This window comes from Mercenaria mercenaria, chromosome 19 (assembly GCF_021730395.1).
Source record: "Mercenaria mercenaria strain notata chromosome 19, MADL_Memer_1, whole genome shotgun sequence".
Lineage (NCBI taxonomy): Eukaryota > Metazoa > Mollusca > Bivalvia > Venerida > Veneridae > Mercenaria > Mercenaria mercenaria.
This window is the reverse complement of record NC_069379.1, coordinates 28,016,320-28,039,213: the sequence shown is the minus strand read 5'-3', so window position 1 is coordinate 28,039,213 and position 22,894 is coordinate 28,016,320. Positions and strand designations below refer to the sequence as shown.

At 35.6% G+C, this 22,894-nt stretch overlaps 1 long non-coding RNA gene across 1 annotated transcript; it reads right to left on the bottom strand.

The window, feature by feature from the left end:
* Nucleotides 1-11,563: 11,563 nt before the first annotated feature.
* On the bottom strand, nucleotides 11,564-22,878 carry LOC128551081 (uncharacterized). The gene is made up of 3 exons (XR_008368605.1): nucleotides 22,814-22,878; nucleotides 13,546-13,665; nucleotides 11,564-11,596 (listed from the first exon to the last, which is right to left on the bottom strand). It is a non-coding gene; the product is annotated as an uncharacterized LOC128551081 (long non-coding RNA).
* Nucleotides 22,879-22,894: the final 16 nt, after the last annotated feature.

Genomic DNA, 22,894 nt, shown 5'->3' with positions numbered 1-22,894 from the left:
TCTTTTAATTCAGCCATTTTTCTAAGATGAGCACCGCTACCCACGATGTAACGGCCCATATAATCAGGATATACATAACCATCCCTCAAGTCTTTGAAGTGTTGTACCCATTTTTCCGGGTCCGGTTTATCCGGTACCCATTTTTCTTGTTTATAATCGTATACCACTACGGAACCCATTTTGGCATGATGAAAGGTAAAGCACGCCAAACCTTCTTACAACGTTCATTCATCATCATCCGATTCTTCATCGTCATCACTTTCTTTATTATCATCCATTGAATATTCTTCGTTGCTTTTATGATCGGGCCACAACTCATCAAATAGGTCTTTTCTAAGGGCAATGGCTTGCCGAATAGATTCTTTGACAGTCATACTGTGCTGACTTCTTAGTTTCTTAGCCGACTGTATAATCTGCTGCTGAGTAGGGTCGTTTTGAAGCTCATAAAAGTCAATTACAAATCGGGCATAATTTTGTCTCAGTCTCTTTCTTAATTGAGGCAATTCGTCATTAGCAGTGCGACGGTACGCTTATTTAAAAGAGAGCCCTTGTTCTGTATAGTTGTTAACTTTAGCTTTAAATTGTTCTTTAATAGATTGTCTGAGAGGATCCTGAAAACGCTTATCCCATATCTCACGGCGTGATCGTTCTTCTATAATCTCAACTTTTCTACGTTTACCTGGAGGTCCCTTGATCAAAGATCGTTTCTTTACAAAAGTATCATTATTTCTATTTTCGGTTTCATCATCACTATCATCATCATCATCATCATCATCATGGTCATCAGAATCTTCCTCCTCATCTTCATCCTTGTCATCAATTTTGTCAGATAAGTATCCTTCTCCATTGAAATAGTCTTCTTGTTTATATTCATCATCTGTTTGTTTTCTCGAAAATGTGTTCACGTAAACGGTGTTGTTCTGGGGTGCTCGATTTAAAGTCTATTACCAAATAACCGTGCGGTCTTGATGTCGCTCGCTCAAACCGTTTCATAAAGATGTTACTAGACGAAGGATATATTCTTCTTGCCAATGTAGCTACTTGCTGTCTATCAATAGGATTATTAAATAGCACCAGATACTGCGTATTCAAAGCGATATCTCTGCAGGCTTTACCTTGAGAAAATAAATTTTGGGTGAGATATACGACAGATATGTTCCTGTGGTGACTGCCCTTCGTAAAGAGATCAGCAATTCTTTGAGTCATCAAGTCGTCAAAGACCAGCAGGTTCCTTTGACTAACATTTATATATTGGGAATCATTCAAGTAGTCTGGAATACCGTGTACAAATTCGACACCGGGGATTTCACGCTGAAGTTCATCATACAGTGGCTGCCATTGTCCAAAACACCATATGATACGCTGAGGCTGAAGTATTACAAGATTTGACGATAACAGTTTTCTTGTCCATTCAGTTTTTCCACTACCACTTGGTCCTGAAACGACCATAGAAAATGGATGTTGAAACGTCGTCTCTCTTAAGATGTCCCAAGTTTGAAATGGCGGTGAAAAACTGTCAGTGGCTTCGTCATTTCCGTGGACATAACGTTGATGTTTCTGCATGTTGTCAATCCGAGAGAAAGACTGATTGCACACAGGACACTGATGCATTTGTTAAACCGGTGTAATTATCTTTTATCAAAATGACGCTGCTTTATTCTGTTTGCCATTCTTACGCTTTCTTGGGGCAGAGGAGAAGGAAGAGGAGGAGGAGCAGGAGCAGGAGGAGGAGGAGTGGAGGAGAGGAGGAGGAGGGAGGGAGGAGGAGGAGGAGGAGGAGGAGGGGGAGGAGGAGGAGGAGGAGGAGGGAGGAGGAGGAGGAGGAGGAGGAGGGGGGAGGAGGAGGGGAGGAGGAGGAGGGGAGGAGGAGGAGGAGGGGAGGAGGAGGGGAGGAGGAGGAGGAGGGGAGGAGGAGTGAAGGAGGAGGTGTTGAGGAGGATTTGTTGGTATGACAAGTTTTAACATGTAAGCTAGCCTTCCTTTGAGAATTAAACCAATCAGAATGCGTCATATCACTAGCCAATCAGAGCATTGCTATAACCTTTACTGACTAATCAGAACATTGCTTTGGCTCTATTTTACTTTACCCTGTGAATTCGTTCATTGTCATTTTTGATCTCAAAGTGTATGGATCAGGTTAGCTTACTTTGACGCATTTTACGCGTGAGTGACCCCATATTTTTTTAGTGCAAACAATGAAATAGTACTAGTCAAAACCTTTCGTAGGATACCAAACACGGGTATAGTCGGTTGAGTAATAAAGGAGAAAATCGATATTATACGCATGAGTGATTTCATTTCCGGTTGTGTGCTACCAACACTTAGGTCTCGTCAAGCGTTTTGGTTTGACACCAAGATAATTAAAATCGGTCCACAAATAGAGGAGAAATTACATTTTGAAAATTGTGGTTGCGAAATTTGAATTTACCGCTCAAAAACGTTTGCAATGACGTCACTTCAATCTTTAAACGCCAATATATTGAGAACGGATCTAGATAGAGGTAAATATCTATACATTTTCTGAACCTATGCGACAAGATCTTTCCAATGCTACCTGTTTCAATAGTTTATTGAAAAGTTTAGGAAAGAATGTTTAAAAATCGCTGTTACGTCATAACTCGATAACGGTTGAAAATCGAATCGAGAATGGGGGATGTAAATGAAAGATTTTTATGAATTCTATCACATGAAATTAACATATCAAAATTGATGAATAGAAAGTGTGTCACGAAATGGGAAAAACTGATTGTTCAATGTTAACTGTATTTCTGTTCATTGAAAATCTTGACGATTTCCTAGAATGGTCGAAATAGGCTTTCTAGAACCTATCTGTACTTAAGACAGCATCCTAAAGGACTATCAAAGTTTTATAACACAAAATATTCGTTTCTATAAGTTTCTCCTAAAAGTCATAAAATTGACCGAAAGGACGGGATATGATAAGGACCAAAAATGGCCCCCACTAAATATGCATGTAAAACAACACCATTCCATTGGTAATTAACTATATTTTTCAAAATCCACCAAGATACAATGACCAGACGTCGGTAATGAACCAAAAATAATTGATTATTACATCTATCTAAGACTTCCGCTGAAAAGATATTTGATCATTTAGGATGGGGGTATAGAAAACTATTTTGCAATATATTTTAGTTTATATTGCTGAACCCTATAAATTGTATGTCGTCACAATACACAGTGAACTTCTTAAAACGAATTTTTATTTTGTATTCTAAGACAGAATGATCGTGCAAAAACAAGGGAAATAACTCTTTCATGTAAGAACAAACGAAAACACTTTTAAGAAATAAGATTTTTTTTATTTTATACATCTACATTGGCTTATTCTCTAACTATTATGTCTGTTTCGTTTTATTTCGTATCAAGAAAATTTCTAAAACTAAAATTCAAAACTTTCATTTCATATGCGTTACCATAGCAACATAGAAACAGTTTTGCATTTTTTTGATTGATAGTAATTTAGCGAGATATTTCACATACTTGATGAAATATTAACTTTTTAAAATAAAAAAAATTGCTTCTATGTCTCCTTACATATTTAGTGTTTTGTTTTTGTTTCGCATACGGAATGTTCTTCTTGTTGTGTGACATTCGTATAAAACAAAACCTTCGTCGAATAAATCAGGAGGCAGGACTTTGTCTTACAAGTTTCCATTTTTTCATATTTTCGGTGATTTTTTATTTAAATATGTAATGAAGTATCTTCATCAAGTAAGTTGAAAAAACGATATAGGTGTTCATTTTACTTGAATAAATAATATACGAGTTGAATATTACTAAATCCTTACCACATAATTAAAACACGTACCCGCAGAAATGAAACCGGAACCGAGTTAGATCGGTATTGCAACTATGGAAGCATATCTATGTAGATCTAGTTTATTCAACTTAATTTAATCAAAAACGTTTCCTTTGACACGAAACTATAATATCGATATGAGAAGCACAAAATATACATAAGCGTATGTAAGATCATTACGGAAGGAGTGACATGAAAGGCACGTGCAGTTTCCCGCAAAAATGCCCTTATATATGTAACGTACAATGCTTCCGATTTCCTGCAAAAGATTTTTGGTTATAGATGAAAGAAATTTTTTTGATTTTCCTCCATTATGTTATATTCCAATTACAATTGTTGCATTTATATTATATATTGCGTTTATATTAAAATCAGTTTACAAGACGACCTGGGATATACCCAAGTAGTAACATTTGTATGCGCGCATGAAGACATTTGATTTTATTCTAATGGTATTAAACACTGAATTCATTAGAGCGGTAGGTATAAATTGTTTACAAAATAACAATAGGTCATGGTTGCACAATGAGAAGCAGATGCCCCGACTTTCCTCTGGATTACCGCTTTTCCTTTCATCAGATAGAAAGACAGACATATTCGAGACGAAACGGCTGCAGCGAAAAAGAACCGGCATAGTTGCTCAGTACGCACGTGTTAGACTAAGAAACAGCTATGCACGTGCCCACGTAATAGCTAATAAGTGATCTCTATAGTAAGTTTTCAATCATGCCGAGTGATATGTGCGTAGAGGTATTTTTTATACTATTACGTGCGCACGCAACGTAATTCTTATTACGTGCGGAAGTAATAGATATTATGTGAGTACGAAGTAATTAATACGTGCGCACGTTTTAGTATGACAAAAACATCCATGTCCCCCTCTGTGATACCTTAACTACGTGTATATACATTCCTCCGTTTTTTATAAATCATTACAGTTATTCTAGGAAAGAGACAGAGAAAACATAACACCTGCATATGTGCCTTCATTACAAAAGCGTATTCATTAACAGTGCAGAGAGCCTAGCTAGTCCGGGTCCGCTTCGACTCCGGTGGGGCGGGGTGGTATTGGGTTTGATCTCCGGCCCCGTCATACCAAAGACGTGAGAAATATTACCAGTAGCTCCCTTGCTTGGATGCTTGTCATTAAAAGGGAAACTGGTTTCTATGCTCCTACCCTGATGGTGGATTCATCAGGAACGAAATGTCGAAATTGATTTATATAAGTTGTAGAACTTGCTCCACAAGCTCAATAAGGCCACAGCAGATTGCAAGTGCGATCCTCGGGCGAGGTTTTTCTTCTCCGTGACGATTTGATAAGGGGTATTGTGACTATAATCATTCGTCCTCCATCTCATATTCATGTAGGGAATTTGACAATTACTTGTGGAGAACAGGTTTTTACTGGTACGGAATCCGGGAACTCTGGTTAAGTTAATTGTCCGTTACTGTTGAAAAACGGCTTTAAAACGCGAAACAAAACAAATCACAATCAATCTACAATATTTAAAGTATTAAAAACAATAATAAAATGACGCGTCTTTCGATATTTTAGATATTCTTTAAACACAAATATAGCTTAGCTATTTTGTTTTTAAAATGGTTATAGAATCTATAGGGATTTTATGTTTTATTCATAAAATAAAATATTTCACACCGGAAATGACCTGTCAGTGACATTAATTGACTCAACATACATTTACTTATGAAACTTCGTACGGCGATGAAACGGAGTATTTTAAAATTGATGAAACAATTCTGAGTTGTTGACTTACTATTTTTCATACGTCATAAAAAGAAGTATAAAACACTAACATGTTTATAACTTTATCACAGACATACAGTAAAAGAATAATTCAATAATTATAGAAATAACGCGGTTAAATGGTTTAACTTTCGCTTTCATAGCCTTGGGTATTGTATAATCACCCCTTGGATATGGTGCCTGCTTTTAATTTTGTCTTTTGACAGTTCCTGTGATACGCAGGCTCCATAACCTCAGATCCCCTTCCTTAATTCTAGTTTGTTTAGTTATGCCCATTGTTTTCTCGTTTGGGGTAAACCCATTATTTTATCTGGGGACCAAACGCCGCTCTTCATGGAACTACACGCCTCAACACGTGTATCATTGAAGGTTCCATGTTCAGCGCCGTTTGAATACATCTGTGGATGTCTCTAAATTGCTTTTTGTATTTTTAGCATGTGTAAATGTTGAGTTCTGCTCAACCCGGGGCTAGAGGGCGTGGACGGTAGCATGCATTTCCACTACCGTCCATGAACAGGCTCAATCAAACCGAGCCTGCAACATTTTCGTTTTTGTCGTGTTGAGCGACCTGTGAAGTTTTATCTGTTCTCTATTTTAAAATATATTAACTCGCGGCTAAAATATAAAATCCAGATATGGTTTGCAATTATCAAAGAATGGTACTTCCTGTCGATTTTGCCAGAAAAAAAGTTTTACAGGATTTGTTGGGAATCGATCTCGCAAACCACTGACACCAGGCATAAAATTTCTTTTCAGCCGTCTTGCGTACCGATTGCGTCACAGAGACTTATGTATAAACTACGTCATATTCTTTTACATAAAAGAACTATCTACATGTGTCTACTAGTTGCGGTGTGCATGAGTTATCTTTCTTGTCTCTATAACATTTATGTAAACAATAACAATTTTATTACACTTTATTCTTTCTTTAAAAATGCCGCATAAACAAAATCAACTTGAATATAGGCTAATCCCGAAATACAGTTCACGTAGATCTAAAACACGTATCTGATCATTAGAATGTCTAGATCTAGTTTCAGTTTCACTTTTGTATTAAACTCTGCTCTAAACATTTAATTTTCTTATAAAAACAACTTTTAGTTAACAGTTTCATCATTAGAACAAAACTCCAGCGTATCTGTTTGATGCTCGGTTGCTTAGAGATGAGCACGTTGTCCTGTTTCCTTCAAAGAAAAGTGAGGCTAAAAATTGCAAAAAAGTGGAAATTCAATATGAGCCGGAGCGGGTGTCAATCTGATTTTTTCTGAAAATGTATATTTTAGTAACCTTATTTTCTCAGCAAAACTTCAGCTTGACACCAGGTCCGGCTCACAATGAAAATCGAGCATGTAGTGTGTAAATCGCGTGTAAAAACGGTAAAAGTCACGGACCTCGACTATTTTAAAGGTCTGAGTCGTACAAATAACTTAGTTTTGAAGTTTTTAAAAGTCATAGTTTTAACGATTATGATCTTCTTTTTTGTTTTAGACAGTTAAAATTTCAATTATGGAGATTTCATATTCTAATTATTTAGGGGGCCATTTCGCATATCTTATCATATCCCGTCCTTTAATCCGCTTTTACAGTTTTCAAAGTATTAGTGTCAACATTGGCCAGTTCTCTTTATGATTTATCTTAAGCCGATCTCGAGTCAAAAAATATTAATACTTAATATTTGCTGAAGGTTGAATTTCATGTATGGTCTTGTAAAATTCTGCACAAGCTTAGGTACCAAGAGTGTCACACACGTGTTGGTTCATTTCAGCGCGAGATATCGAGGAGTATGTAATATCTTATCTTATAATTTCATTTTACGAACAGAATATCAATTATTCTCATATCGTTTTAATACTCTTTATTTTAACGATTAATCAAGTCAAAGACAGTACGTAATTATATCATTTTAAACACTTCCTCTCAAATGGTTCTTTTTTATACAAAAAAAAGAGATTAAAGTGTTCTATTTTACGCATGAGTGGTTTCACTTGAGGTTTAAATTTAATGCCTTATAGAACTTATTGAGACCTTTGGTTAGATACCCTACATGCCTAGCTCTTGTTTAATAATTAAGGAGTTAGCCGGGTTTTAACGCTTGAGTGAATTCGGCTCATTATTCGGTTTCTTTTGGAAATACAATGATCAAAGTATAAATTTTACGAGTCCTCTTGTAAAGACCTTTCCAATGGTACCTTACTTGGCCAGGTTCGAGTCTAGGAACGCGCAGAAAATGTGAATTTTACGCGTGATTGATTTTACTTCCGGTTTGAGTGTACCAACTTATAGTGCTCGCCAAGACCTTCGGTTAGATACCCAACATGTCTAGGTTATCTTTAATAATGAAGGCGTGAAGCCGGGTGTTTCCGGATGAATGATTCTGGTTTTAACCTCAATATCTGGGAAACGGATATAAATAGACCCATAATATTACATATTTTCTGAACCTCCTCGAAAAGATCTTTCTAACGGTACCGGTCCCGAGCCTGTACGATGACTTTGAAATTTAATGACTTCATTTCCGGTTGGCACCTAGTTTATGGTAAAGTGCACCCTACAGCCTTTTCAAAAATGTCAGATACCCAAAATGTAAAAATGGACCCTAAAACGTCTTATTTTTGATGATTTTAGCAACCTACTTAAAAATCCTTTACTGGTTCTAAAACTCTGGATGGTCATTGAAAATGTTGGCAATTGTTTAAGAAAAATGTTCTTTAACATCATATCATTGATGGTATGAAAGAGGCACTTCGGTCCATATGTGACCCAGACCTGATGTCGCCTCCCTTCCCGTACTCAATACACGGATTAACTTGGACAGATCAATAGGCCTTTGTTAATGCATCCGTCCATAAGTCAACAGACGCTAGACATTGTGGCGACTTTAAAGGGATAAACTTTGACAGTTGAATACGCTATTGTTAACGTATCCGCTCTTAAATAAATAAAAGCCAGACATTGTGGCGACTTTAAAGGGATTAATTTTGACGTGTTTACTTTTTATTGTCCGCCTATCCGGCCTTAAATCAACACACGCTAGACATTTTGACCATGATCAGGTTTGATTCACTCATGATCTTAACTAAATATAGCATATGACGTCATTGTAAAAAATAGGTCCGAGCATGCGCATTTAGGAATAATACGCTTATGATTGGAGTCATTTTGTCAGTGGACGCCAAGGAGGAAACATCGTAAGTAAAAAGTAGTCTTTAATTTTCAGTTAGCGTTATTTCTAACATAGCTATCTTAAATAAAGCTTAATGTTTTTAATTAAAAATATAATAAATATTTTGCTTTAAATTATTTTTAATAAGTTCTTTGATTACCATACGATGTATTTATTCATTTAGGTTATAAATAAATCTATATGATTATTAATTAAACATTATTGATATATAGTTTTTGTTTTCATGTTATCTCCCCGTCTAGGGCTGAGCATCTGACCTTCAATGTGCGCGAACACGCCCTAGATAGGTATATAAGTCAGCTCCTTATACTTCTGGGAGATATAAATAGCAGAGTGAGGTCATTCTTAAAATAGGAAGATGATGTCATTCTAAAAATAAAATTCAAAATGGCCGCTGCGTCATTCTCACGCATGCGCAGTCGTGGCGTTAAACCGACCCCTATACTACTATCAGACATTAACAGACACAGGCCAGGTTTCGTAATAATAAACGCTATATTTTAGATTGCATAAATCAAAGCTCTTATGTAAACTGTACCTACATTTGACTGTTTTGAATAAGTTATATAAACATTAGTAATTATTAGTATTTATTCTAAATTACGTGGTTCAATACGACGAAGAAAAAAAGAAGAATAGAAAACGTCAGTCAGCTACGTCTTTTTAACAGTTCTGGTAACAACATGACAGAGACGTTTGTGTTCAGAGCTCAAAGATTGTTTTTGGTCTTTATGTTACAAACATTTGGTACACAATTGAAAGTTAGTGTACCTGTTGTTATGCACCATCAAAAATAGAGGCCAATTTGTTGTAAATTTCTCAGACCGGAGAAAACGGATATTTATTCCGTACTCTAACCGGATGTATATGAAATACTTCAGTCTAAACAAATATATCCGCATTTTTAGCCTTGTTTGTTTGTTTTGGGTTTAACGCCGTTTTTCAACAGTATTTCAGTCATGTAACGGCGGGCAGTTAACCTAACCAGTGTTCCTGGATTCTGTACCAGTACAAACCTGTTCTCCGCAAGTAACTGCCAACTTCCCCACATGAATTATCAGAGATGGAGGACTAATGATTTCAGACACAATGTCGTTTATCAAATAGTCACGGAGAACATACGCCCCGCCCGAGGATCGAACTCGCGACCCCGCGGTCCGTAAACCAACGCTCTTACCTACTGAGCTAAGCGGGCGGGCATTTTTAGCTTTGAGTATAAATTAGAAAACATAGGAGCAAAATGCGGATTATTCATGCTTTTAATTGTCTACATAGTGTACTGGTAAAGGCATTGATAACACATGCCTGTGCATTCTGAGATAGACTTAACATGAAATATACAAAATGTTTGTAACAAGTGGTGCACAATACGTTCCCAAGCGATTAACATAAACCAACACCAGAATTATGTGTTAAAATTATAAACGCATATTTCCTATTCAGTGAAACAATTTTGACTTTCGAACCATTTTTACTTGATCTATGAATACTACTTTACATAATTTAAGAAGTCAGCAGATGGTCGAAGCCATCAATAAATTGTCTGATTAATACATTGAACTAGAAACTTACCTTTGTAAGGGTTGCTGATGGAATTTTCTGAAAAACATAATGGGACAATGATTAAGATTTACTGCTTAGCAAACAATTTTAAAAGTATCTTTCTGAAAACAATTTTTACCTTTACCCTGCTAAATATTTATAATAGACCGATGAAATGCATATAGTTCCTGTTTATCTTTTTTATGGTAAGAGAGGAAATACGTGCATGTCTATGACAAGCCAATTGTCCAATAATTGCGTGAACCCTAGTTCACGGTCGAAAAACTAGGATTAACGATCGATAAACCAGGTTTTTCGAACATAAAACCAGGTTTTTCGAATACTAACCTATATTTTCAAGCGGACACAAAGGATAACGCCGTGAACCATAGTTCACGCTCGTAAATGTAGGTTCACGATTGTAAACCCCAGTTCACGGTCGTAAACATAGGTTCACGTTCGTAAACTATGGTTTACGAGCGTGAACCGGGGTTTACGAGCGTAAACATAGAATAACGATCGTAAATATAGGATAACGACCGAAACTCATATTTCAATGAGAAACCTAGTTTATCAAATGTAAACCATGGTTTACGGTCGATATATTACGATTATAAAATCAACAATGACTTTCGGGCGTGAACATGGGTTTACGGCCATGAACCTATGTTTACAACCGTGAACCATAGTTTACGGACCTGGACCTATATTTTCGAGCGTGTACCTATGTTTACGAACGTGAACTTGGGTTTACGAGAGTGAACTTTGGTTTACGTTCGATAAACTAGGTTTTTCAAACGTTAAACCAGGTTTTTCAAATACTAACCTATTTTTTCGAGCGAAAACATAGGATAACGTCGTAAACCATAGTTCACGCTCGTAAACGTAGGTTCACGTTCGTAAACCCACGTTTACGGTCGAAAACATAGGATAACGATCGAAATTCATAGATCAATCGAGAAACCTAGTTTATTGAACGAAAACGTGGGTTCACGAGCGTAAACTATAGTTTACGCCCGGTATCTGATGTTTTCATATCAATCGTTAATCCTAGTTTTTCGACCTTGAACAGGGTTTCACGTAATTATTGGACAATTGGCTTGCCATACATGTCGCTAAATTGGCAAAGTAAATTTTCTGAACGATAATAAACTTATATCTAGGAGTAAAGTATGTTAAAATTACTTTTGTTTGCATAATGTACATACCGATTTCAAAAAGCCTGATGATAAAGAATTTTCAAATTTACCTTTAAAATTTGGGGACACATCCAGAGGTACATCTGTAATATCAACAAAAAAACAACTACAAAACATAAACAACTTGTATTTAGAGTTGTGAAAAATTATCCATTAAAATCATTGATTTATTGTGGGAAATTACCGAGTAATGTAATTCTTATTAAATGAAATTAGATTACGAAAACTACCCCCCATTTTCCAGATCTCTTAAATATGTGAATGCCTAAAATCCGCATATCATATGTACAACTTTTGCCATATTCTGCTGTAAAAGGAATTTTATGAACCTTAGAAAACTAACATTTTTGCAAGTCTACAATTTCCACTGTTAGCATTTGCTTTCGATTCATAAATATACAAATGTATTGATATATTGTACACTTCTGGGTTCTGCTGATTATTTTCAGATGCGGAATATGGCGTGGCATTTTCATTAACAAATACTATTTCATAGACTAGACAAGAACATAAAAAGTGCAGGGCCCCCACCGCAAACTGCCTCAGAAATGAAAAATAGGGGTCAACATAAAGTTCTGCACACTTATTTTTTTCAATCAAGCGACACTCCATTTTTGCTTTTTGATGTATTTTTAGAGCCTTGTTCAAATGTTTCTTACACGTCTATGATTTTTTAGAAACTACTCTATGCTTCCTTCATTTCATTTTTAATAAATATAAAATGTTATAAATGCAGATGAAAATGTTATAGGTTTCTTGTTTGTAATTAAAAGAACTGTTACAATGGTTTGAAACAAGATTTGAGCTATGAGTCATAGACGCACTGGAAGCAAAAAGAATTCATTTGATCGAAAATATGCGTATATGTTTAGTTTAGATATGGCTATAAATTGTTGAGTTGAATAGAAATTAGAATTTAAAAACGATTACTTTTTTCGTCTGTCGAAATGATTTACAGCAGGAAAGCCTACATTAAACACTAAAAATGTTCAGTTTTAAGGAATAAGTTGATCAGTAAAATGAAAAAATGGGATTAAGACGTAAACTTTGTAGGTCAAGTCTGCACTAACATGCAATTATGGAGGAAACAAGTGCGTACATTACGATCACAAATTTTATATATTCGATTTTAATCACTGGAACCAATTTAAAGAAAAAATCCTATCCTATACCAAGTGTTTAGGTTGACGTTGAGAGCATACAAAATAATTGTAGAGCATATACAACATGTAAATATTTTACAAAAAAAGTGTGATATACTTGATATTCCCTTTGTATGAGGAACACGGACCTTCAAGAGGCTACACTTCCGCACAGTTCAACACGTTAAATACCCTATATGTTCAAAGCACTGTTACACGTGTTCATTTAGATGGATAGGCAATGATGTCTGAGTGATGCTCAAAATGTAGTTAAACATATCTTTAAACGACGTTGACAGTAAGAACACTGCGGTATGCGTTTTGGAAGACAATGTACATGACTTTTCTGATATTTAGAGAAATTCGTTACAATCTTTAGTAAAAAAAAATATAATTCAGTTACTAAACCTCTAAACGCAAATGGTAGCTCAAGCTAACATATGATATTTTAAGTGTAAGTTGAGCAGTTACTTGAAGTACCGTTTTCGGACAGAGAAATCATTTTCGTAACTAATAGCACAGGTAAAGTTTTATTTTTCTAAGCCTAACGGGTTATTAATTTCTTCGCCCGCAAACTTGACGTTGAATTACCTAAAAGTAAAAACAGAACTATTGTCGTTGCAGACCTGTGATAGAAGTCATTAGTACTTACGTTTTTAAATTTATATGATTTTCAATATTTCAAATTAAACAGTTATGCTGACTTTTTATCAAATGAAATACATTTAGCTATCTTAAGGAAAACAGTTACAACTACACAGGCAGTTTATATAGCAATACAAGGTTTATTTAAACAAAGCATTCTACTATGATTAAAGCTGATATAATGATACAGAAACATGCGCGTAGAAAAATGCATTTAAAAATATAGAATATGTGTGTATATTTACAAACAATGTAAAATGACTATTATCCACGATATATAAGCCTTCCTCCAGCATGGCATGTATCAACTGATGTAAGAAAACCTGTTGTCCTTCATCAGCACATATTCTTAACATGAGAAGAATCTGAAATATGAAAACAATAAAAGTAGTTAAGACATGCTTTCAAATCATAAACATATTTCTTTCGCTTGATAAAAGTCATACTGCCATAAATAGTACCAACAGGTCGACATAATATTTTTCTAATGTTGCAGGGCCATTTGTCTGTATATATCCTATATTAATAATATCAAGCTTTTTACATATTTCCTATTTATCATTCCTATAATGCAATTTTATATTTACTTTACACCCACATAAATATAATTTTCTGATATCATTAACTAACATGTAGTGTAACCATGGTGACGGGCCTCAACTTTAACTTTCTTTTTGTAAATTATAACATTTGCTGTCGGCGTGTCTCTTTCAGGAAAATATTTACATCTTGTGTTAAAATATGATCATTCCTCAATTTATCATTCATCATTTGATTCATTTCATTGTAATTATTGAATTGTTATGAAAATGCGAACAAGCCAGAAAAGATTTTGAAGTGAAATCTTGAAATCGTTGTGTCTTTGTAAATTATTGCATTTGCTGTCTGCGTGTGTCTTTAAGAGTCCCCCCTCCACCCCCCCCCCCCGAAAAAAAAAAAAGAACACACGTTATCCCGTATCATTTTATATGAAGGCTGACAAGTTGGTGGCCAGTTTGACTTTTGAGCGAAAGTTTTGTGAGCGAATGGTAGACATGTTTTTGCAACGACTCGTAACGCCAGAGGGAGACCCCAGTAACAGCCAATGGATACACCGTAATTGGTGGACCACAATAGTGTATACGTCATTGGATAAATACACACATTTAACTGGATTAAATGGATAACGTGTGTTTTGTGTACATTTTTAATTACGCTGAAATATACTGTCTTCCATGGAATATATAGTAAATACAGGCAACAAACATTTGGATATCATCTTCTCCTATGCACGCTTCAGTACCTGTCGTTGACATTCATTATAGCAGGATCAAATCGTCGTTAGATCATAAGTTTTTAAAACGACAAAAGTGACAGCTGACATTTTGATATTTCTTTTCCGTAGTGTTTAAAATTCAAATAAAAAAAGTGTTCTTGTTATTACCGTATACATTTCATTCACCAGTTTCATTCATTCAGTGCTTAGCTATTGACAGATAATTTTGTAATGTTTATTTTCTGAGTTGTTGTCATATTTCACAAGAAATATTGCACTTGAATTCGATTAATGTTTATCGTGTTATTTGAAATTTAAGAGTAGCATGAAGGTATATCTTGTTTGATACTGATTCAGATAAGTGCTACTTCCAGGAATGTTTGTGCTTACTTTTATAGGAGATACATTCCAGCGTTAAGTTGCTGAAGGGAGAATTTTACTGAAAGCACTATGAAAGGAAAGCTGTTATGTGGTTTTTGAATAAAAAATAGATGCAAAGAAAATTTAGATGTGTTGTTTATCTACCTGGTTACTATAATTGTTATCCGGTTGTTGACTTTGTTGAAAATAGTTTTCTTCACTGAAGGAATATTCAGAAAATCATAGTGAAATTATGATGTACTACATGGAACAATAACTGTATGTTATAAACAAATCAACATTTTGGTGAATTGAAATTGAGCTAGAAAACTTAGCCAGTATGTGAAAATGTCAAAACTTGTTGTTTTAAATTTATTTCTATAGTATGGGACTGACAGTGCTATAACAAAATCACGATATACAACAGAGACAACTGATTGTAAAATATTTTACAGTGAAATCATATTTAGTTTGTATTTTCTGTCCAGATTTCAAATAATGTTTATGGTTTTCCTTAATCTAATGGACATTAGTCAATCAAAAGACTTTTATTGAGACAATTTGTAAATTGATATGATCAGTGGCAATGCCTCACCTACCTATACTCTAAGAAACCACTGCATGGCTATCCTATCTGCAAAAATTAAGACCTACCAGATACAGGATTATATAATTTATCTATTCACATGTTGAAATGATACATCTGAGTATAGAATGTTAAGCCAAATGCATGAAATATGGACACACGTAATCTTAACATCATAAATTTATCTTAAGGCAGCATAAAGTTATATATATAAGTCTTACCAAATTATACTTGAAATTCAATTGATTTGAACTACCAATGGCTGGAATTAATTTCGGGCAAGTTGGAGCACTTGAACAAAATTGGACTTGACTATATTTCTCTGAACGACCATTTTACTACTCTAACATATGAATATTTATTGGTACATCTCAACATCAAAACTTTCAAAACAGTAACATCTAAATTAAAGATAAATGATGTTTACTTCAAAATCATGTAAACTACGTAATTATGTGAATCATAAATATTTGAACAGAAGTCATTCATCTGACATGAACTGTTTTCTTCAAAATTTTGTTTCAAGTTTAATGTCGGAGAGATGTCAGAAGCTGTCACTAAAAGTACTGAAAATTTGCCCACTTTGTCTGTATATTCAAACTCGGTTCATGAGAAACCAGCTAGTTCTTTTTGCTGGATTCCTGTAACAGGTCTGCACACCCTGTTGTTATTATACCTTATTCTCGTCTTTGTCATCTGCAGGATGTATATGTTGTTAGAAGAACTGATCCCTTTGAAGGATCTTCAGCCAAGCCCCATAATACAGACAAGTAACTTAAGGCTTAGGTGTTTCTATTCCCACTGATGTTCTTACAGTGGATAAGCATAGTAATGCCAAGGATGTTTCCTTTGGTAGGAAGTATAGTTTTTCATCTTGTCCAACAGATCTTGGATGCATCAATATTGTAGTACATGGTATTCAGCTCAAAAAACTCCACTCTTTTCAAGGAATATTACCGACTTGACCGTCCTGGAATGTATGAAGAAGTTTGAGTGCTTAGACAGACACAGAGAAGATAGCTGAATTGAAGAAAATTGAACTGTGCCGAAGTCCATCAAGGCATAAAGTCCATCAAGGATTAAAGGTGCTTTCTAGGAATTTCTGGGTATTGCATAAGGTATATGGAACGATTTTTGACTGACTTGTTAGTTGGCAATCCTACCAACCTACCAATACAGCCAGTACTTCCAAGAAAAAAACAGCATCTTGGAGTTGGGGTCCTCAACAACAGTAAACCTTTGATTATTTTCTTGAACGCCCCATCTTAGCTTATTCTGATTTCAGCAATCTGCTCAATGTTAATGCTAGTAGTGTATAGTTAGGTGCTGTGTTGTACCGCCTTCAAGAAGGCAAGGAGGGGGTTATTGCATTCGTAAGTCGTGGGTAAAGACCTAATGAACGGAATCATCCCGCACACAGGCTTGAGTTCTTGGCACTCAAACGGGCTGTTACGGATAAATTTATGGATTATCTTTACAGCAATTCTTTCAAAGTCCGTACTGATTACCTATTGACCTATGTTCTGTCTTCTGCTAAACTAGATGCGCATCGTTGGTAAGCTTCTTTAACTTTGATTTTGGAATTAGCTATAGAAATGGTGACTCAAATGTTGATGCTGATACTCCTTCATGGTTGCCATCTTCTGCTGAGTCTTCTACTTTCTTATTTTCTGATGTTATTAAGGCACTTTGCCACGAAGCCATAGTTTTTCATCAGTAATTTCCTCTTGTTGAATGTATTTACTTATCTCGTGGGTACTTGAGCATGCTGATACAATTTGAAATGAACCGTTTGACACAAATTCAACGACTTCGTCTGTGCTTTAGAGCAGAGTAAGAACCCCACCTCAGCACGTATGACTGATTTGGTTCAGACTGGTCGCAAACCCACTAGTCGGCTGGCCTTTTTTCTTAGAAGATCCGCTTGTCAGACAGTTTTTCACAGAATGGCCAAGTTGTTTGTTAAGGATCACATTCTTTATCGCAAAAGTATTGTTCCAGGTAATTCAGCAAACTAATTTGTCCTCCCTGAGGTTTTCCGTTAAATAACCTTTACAGGTCTTCATGACGCTGGTCATCAGGGTCGTTAAAGAACTTGTAACCTTTTGCCATCTAGCTTCGTTTTGCAATGTGTGGAACAGTTTGTTGAATTACGTGACAGAAATTGTCGTTGCATTTGTCGGAAGACATTAGGTAAAGTTTTTACCGGTTTAGTACCTTCTTATCCACTCAAACTCGTTTGTATGGAATTCTTTTCTTTAGAAATGTCTGTTGGCAAGTATGGAAATGTGCTGGTCATTATTGACTATTTCACCCGTTTCGCCCATACCGTTGCCAAGCCATACCTGCGAGGAATAAGACTGCCCGTACAACTGCCTAGATTCTTTTTGAGCATTTCATCTTCCATAATGGCTTTCCAGCATGCTTGCATAGCAGCAAGCGTCAGACCAAATGCTTGTATTCCTGGTCAAAAAGGAACATGGCCGGAGTCGTATGAAGACCCTTCACAGGAACCTTCTAGTGCCATTAATTGGTTTGCCTGTAAGACATGGACAGTTTAGAAAAAATACTGAGTATGCAGAACCTACTGTTCAGTCAGACGTTGGAACATCTGTTAAGACAGAACCCTTCAACCAGCCTACTTCCTGCTTATATTCCCTCTCGCAGTGCATCTTCTCCACTTCAAGGTCTGCAGATGTATCTAGATACGACATTCCATAGGAAAGAACATCTGGAGTCGAACCTCAAGCTCAGGAATTTATTCCTAGAAGAGGATCCCGATTCAGAGAGAAACTAGCCTGGTTTAGTTCCAAAGACTGGTTAATTCAGTAGTACCAGATGTGATTTCATATTTGACAGTAAAGTACATTTGTTGACACTACAGTGCTTCATGTTTTACACTACAATGCGTTTAAACAGTGGACCGTGTTTTATTTTGTTTTAATAGTTGTACATGTGATCTTGGTTTTATACTAAACGGATTGTGTACGTGATTGTGGACAGTCTGTTATTCAGTAAGGTGTAGTGTATTCATCCATTGACTATTGTCCCAGTATTGCATTTTTATCATGTCATGATAACTGTTGCTTTAGAAAATAACTTCAATAATTAGATTATCTTAATAAATATCTCATCCAAAATCAGCGTGGTACACAGGATTCAGGTTTGTATTTATTACTTTTTGATAGAACTGCAGTCTATCATGAATACCTGTTGTCACGTTTTACAATGACATGGATGTCTTGGATAAGATTTTCTACATTTTCGTATTAATATACGTTAGTGTAGCTCTTACGCTTTTACAGCATAGTTGTTTGTAAATTGCGTGCTACTACATAGTGAGTTTGTAGAATGATGTAGACTGTAGACCCTTAGAAATGAGTATGTTGTAGCTTAATTGTTTAGTAGATGTAGAGGACGATGAAATATCGGGACAACATTTAACTGAAAGGAGGAGAATTTCGCAGGGTCATTTGTCTATTTATGTCCTATATGAAGTACTATCAAGCGTGATTAAAGACTCTGACTTCAAATCATCTGCTCCTCATCGATGTGGGTTCAAGCGTCACTCGGAGCGTTGAATTCTTAATGTGAGGAAGCCATCCAGCTGGCATACGTAAGGTCGGTGGCTCTACCCAGGTGCCCGCTTGGGATGAATTAATGCACGGAGGGGCACCTGGGTTTTCCTCCACCATCAAAGTTGGGAAGTCGCCATATGATCTATAATTGTGTCGGTGCGTCATTCAACCCAACAAAATAAATAAATGCTATCAAGCATTTTTCCATTTTTCTTATGTATCATTCCTATAATTCCATTTCATAATCACATAGCATCCACGTAATTATCATTTTCTGATATCATTTACTAACATGTAGTTTAACCACGGTAGCGGGCCTCAGTTTGAATGTATTGACATCACTGCCAATTTCTGTCACGCTAGCCTGGCTACCTGGCTGCATGGTTGTATTTTATATATAAATACTGCAAGAAAATAAGAAATCCTAAGCCTCTAAAATAGCACATTTTATCTGATGGCTGAACCGTACAGCCTGGTGAAAGTTGGCCAATGTAACGCTAGTTTAGCCCTGTAAACTGTAAACTACTGAGAAACCTATCAATTGTAAGGCAATTAACTATCCTGCCTAATGACAAGTTCACCTTACCAATTTCATAAGGGTCATTTGAGAAAACGTCCAATATGTTATTATTTTCTGGAAAAGTATAATTTTGAGCCCATTCATGATTATACAGTTTAAATGTAAGAGTGAAACTATTGTATAAGGATAATTATTTGGAATCAACTTAAACTCGGGATCTTTCTTACGGATTTAAGGTTGTATGAATTGTTAATTATTATGAAAACTCCACCTAAAGAAAGTGTTATATAAAATTAACCTTTACATAAAAATAGTTCAAGTGTATTCCATGTGCAGAAATGAAAGAAAACAGAAAAGAAAGACAGCGCTTGTTTCATAATCAAGAAAAAACAGACTTTTGGTTCATAATTGAGAGAGTTTGGGTATTACTATTTCGGAAGATGACCACAGCAAAAGTAGAAATTGTGCTAATGACTCAACTACGTATGACTCGCGCGTTGCATAATTTTTCTAGCTCAAGATGAGCTATTGTGACCGGTCATTGTCCGGCGTGCGTTGGCGTGCGTCGTGCGTCGTCCGTCAACATTTGCTTTGTGAACACTCTAGAGGCCAAATTTGTAACCCAATCTTTAGGAAACTTGGTCAGAATGTTAGTCTTGATAATCTCTAGGTTAATTTCGAAACTGGGTCATGTGGAAACAAAAAGTAGGTCAGTAAACCAGATCAAAGGAAAAGCTAGTGAACACTCTAGAAGCCACAGCTGTGACCCAATATTTATGAAACTTGGTCAGAATAATTGTCCTGAAGATTTCTTGGTCAAGTTTGAATCTGGATTATGTGGGGTCAAAAACTAGGTCACCCGGTCAAATTAAAGAAAACACTCTAGAGGCCACAATTTTGCCTCAATCCTTATGATACTTTATCAGAATGTTTGTATTGATGAATTCTGGCCAAGTTTGAAACTGGGTCATGTGGGGTCAAAAACTAGGTAAGTAGGCCAGCTTAAAAGAAAAGCTTGTGAACACTATTAAGGCCACAGTTGTGACCCAATATTTATGAAACTTGGAAAGAATGATTATCTTGATGATTTCTAGGTCAAGTTTGAATCTGGGTCATGTGGGGATAAAAACTAGGTCACTCGGTCAAATCAAAGAAAACAAGTTAGAGGCCACAATTTTGACTCAATCTTTATGATACTTGGCCAGAATGTTTGCCTTTGTAATCTCTAGGTCAAGTTTGAAACTGGGTCATGTGGGATCAAAAACTAGGTCAGATCAAAGGAAAAGCTTGTAAACACTCCAGAAGCCACAGTTGTGAACAAATATTTATGAAACTTGGTCAGAATAATTGTCTTGATGATTGGTAGGTCAAGTTTGAATCTGGGTTATGTGGGGTCAAAAACTAGGTCACCCGGTCAAATCAAGGGAAAAACTTGTGAACACTAGAGGCCACAATTTTGGCACAATCGTTATGATACTTGGTCAGAATGTTTGCCTTCATGATCTCTAGGGCAAGTTTGAAACTGGGTCATGTGGGGTCAAAAACTAGGTCAGTATGCGAGATCAAAAGAAAAGCTTGTGAACACTCTAGAAGCAACAGTTTAGATCCAATATTTATGAAACTTAGTTAGAATGATTGTCGTGACAATTTCTAGGTCAGGTTCGAGTCTGAGTCATGTGGGGTCAAAACTAGGTTACCTGGTCAAATCAAAGGAAAAGCTTGTGAACACATTAGAGGCCACAATTTTGACTAAATCTTTATGAAACTGGGCACAATTGTAACTGAAACTTTATGGAATTTTGTCAGAATGTGTGTTTAATGATCTCTAGGTCAATTCGAATCTGGGTCATGTGGGATCAAAAAGTAGGTCAATAGGCCAGATCTAAGGAAAAGCTTGTGATAACTCTAGAGGCCACAGTTGTCACCCGATATTTAAGATACTTTGTCAGAATATTCGTCTTGATAATTTCTAGGTTAGATGCAAACCTCGGTCATGAGAGGTCAAAAACTAGGCCAGATCAAAAGAAAAGCTTGTGACCATTCGAAAGGCCACAGTTGTGACTCAATCTTTAGTAAAATATATATATATATGAAGGGTGACCAGTTTGACTTTTAGACGAACTTTTTGTGGACGAATGATCGACATGTTTTCCCACCGACTCACGACGTCAGATGGACATCCCAGTACCAGCCAATGGATATGCCCTTCAAGGTGCACCACAGTGATGCATATTTAACTGGATAACTACACATTTATCGGTATTCCTTAAAGGTGGATAATCAGATTTTGGCCATGTAACGGATTTGTTCGAAACTTTAGCATCTGATCATTTACACTCATTTATGTTCACTTAACACTTAATACAAATTAGATTTTCACTGGAGGTATTTTTAACATTTCATTTTCCTATCCTGGTTGCCCAACCAAGATAGAGTTAATTTATCATAAGTATAAATTTGATAAACATACTTTGCCTTAGGAAATGTATAAATATTAGACATATTGTAATATATTTGTAAAATATTTGCATTAAAAATTATGTATTTAGATGGAATTCATTAGAAACGCAAGTTTGAAAAATTATTATCTCCCTTTGCCTATCTTGGTTGCGCAACCAAGATAGATTGGAAATAAATGAATTCAGAAGCTACACACAGCTTTTAAACTTGCATTTTGGTTCGGATTGTTCAATAGTTGATATGTCTATCAAATGCAAATGTAAAACTAGTCATTGTATCGAAATAAAAAGAAATACTCAGCTTTTTATATACTTTCATATTAAAGGAGAGTAATTACAAAATTTTATAAAAATAATAAAAATATACATTTCAAATAGGAATCTAAATCTATGTAATCGGTCTTTTTGTTCCTTAAATAATTCTCTACCAGAATATACAAAAAGTAAAAAATGTCATTAAATGTTGTTTAAATGTGATTGACCACCTTTAAGCTTATTATCTGGACTATCAAACTGTCAAACTATCAATTTGTCTGTGTCGATCAGAGAAAAATATATTACAAATGTAGACCGGACCAAAAGTACAATCATGATACTAGTATCATTTGATTAGGTATTTCTACTGTGTTCTGTACTAAACAAATATTACAGAATTTAGAAGTTGAACATATATCGAAACAGAATTGTAGAACAGTATATAAACAGTAAAACTAAAACAAAAATATTGTTACAATGTAGAGATAAAAGTGACGTACCTTTATACGTCTCCATGTATCACCAATCCATCTACATTCATTCAGATAACAAATATCGATATCAGTCTGTGCCAGTTTGTT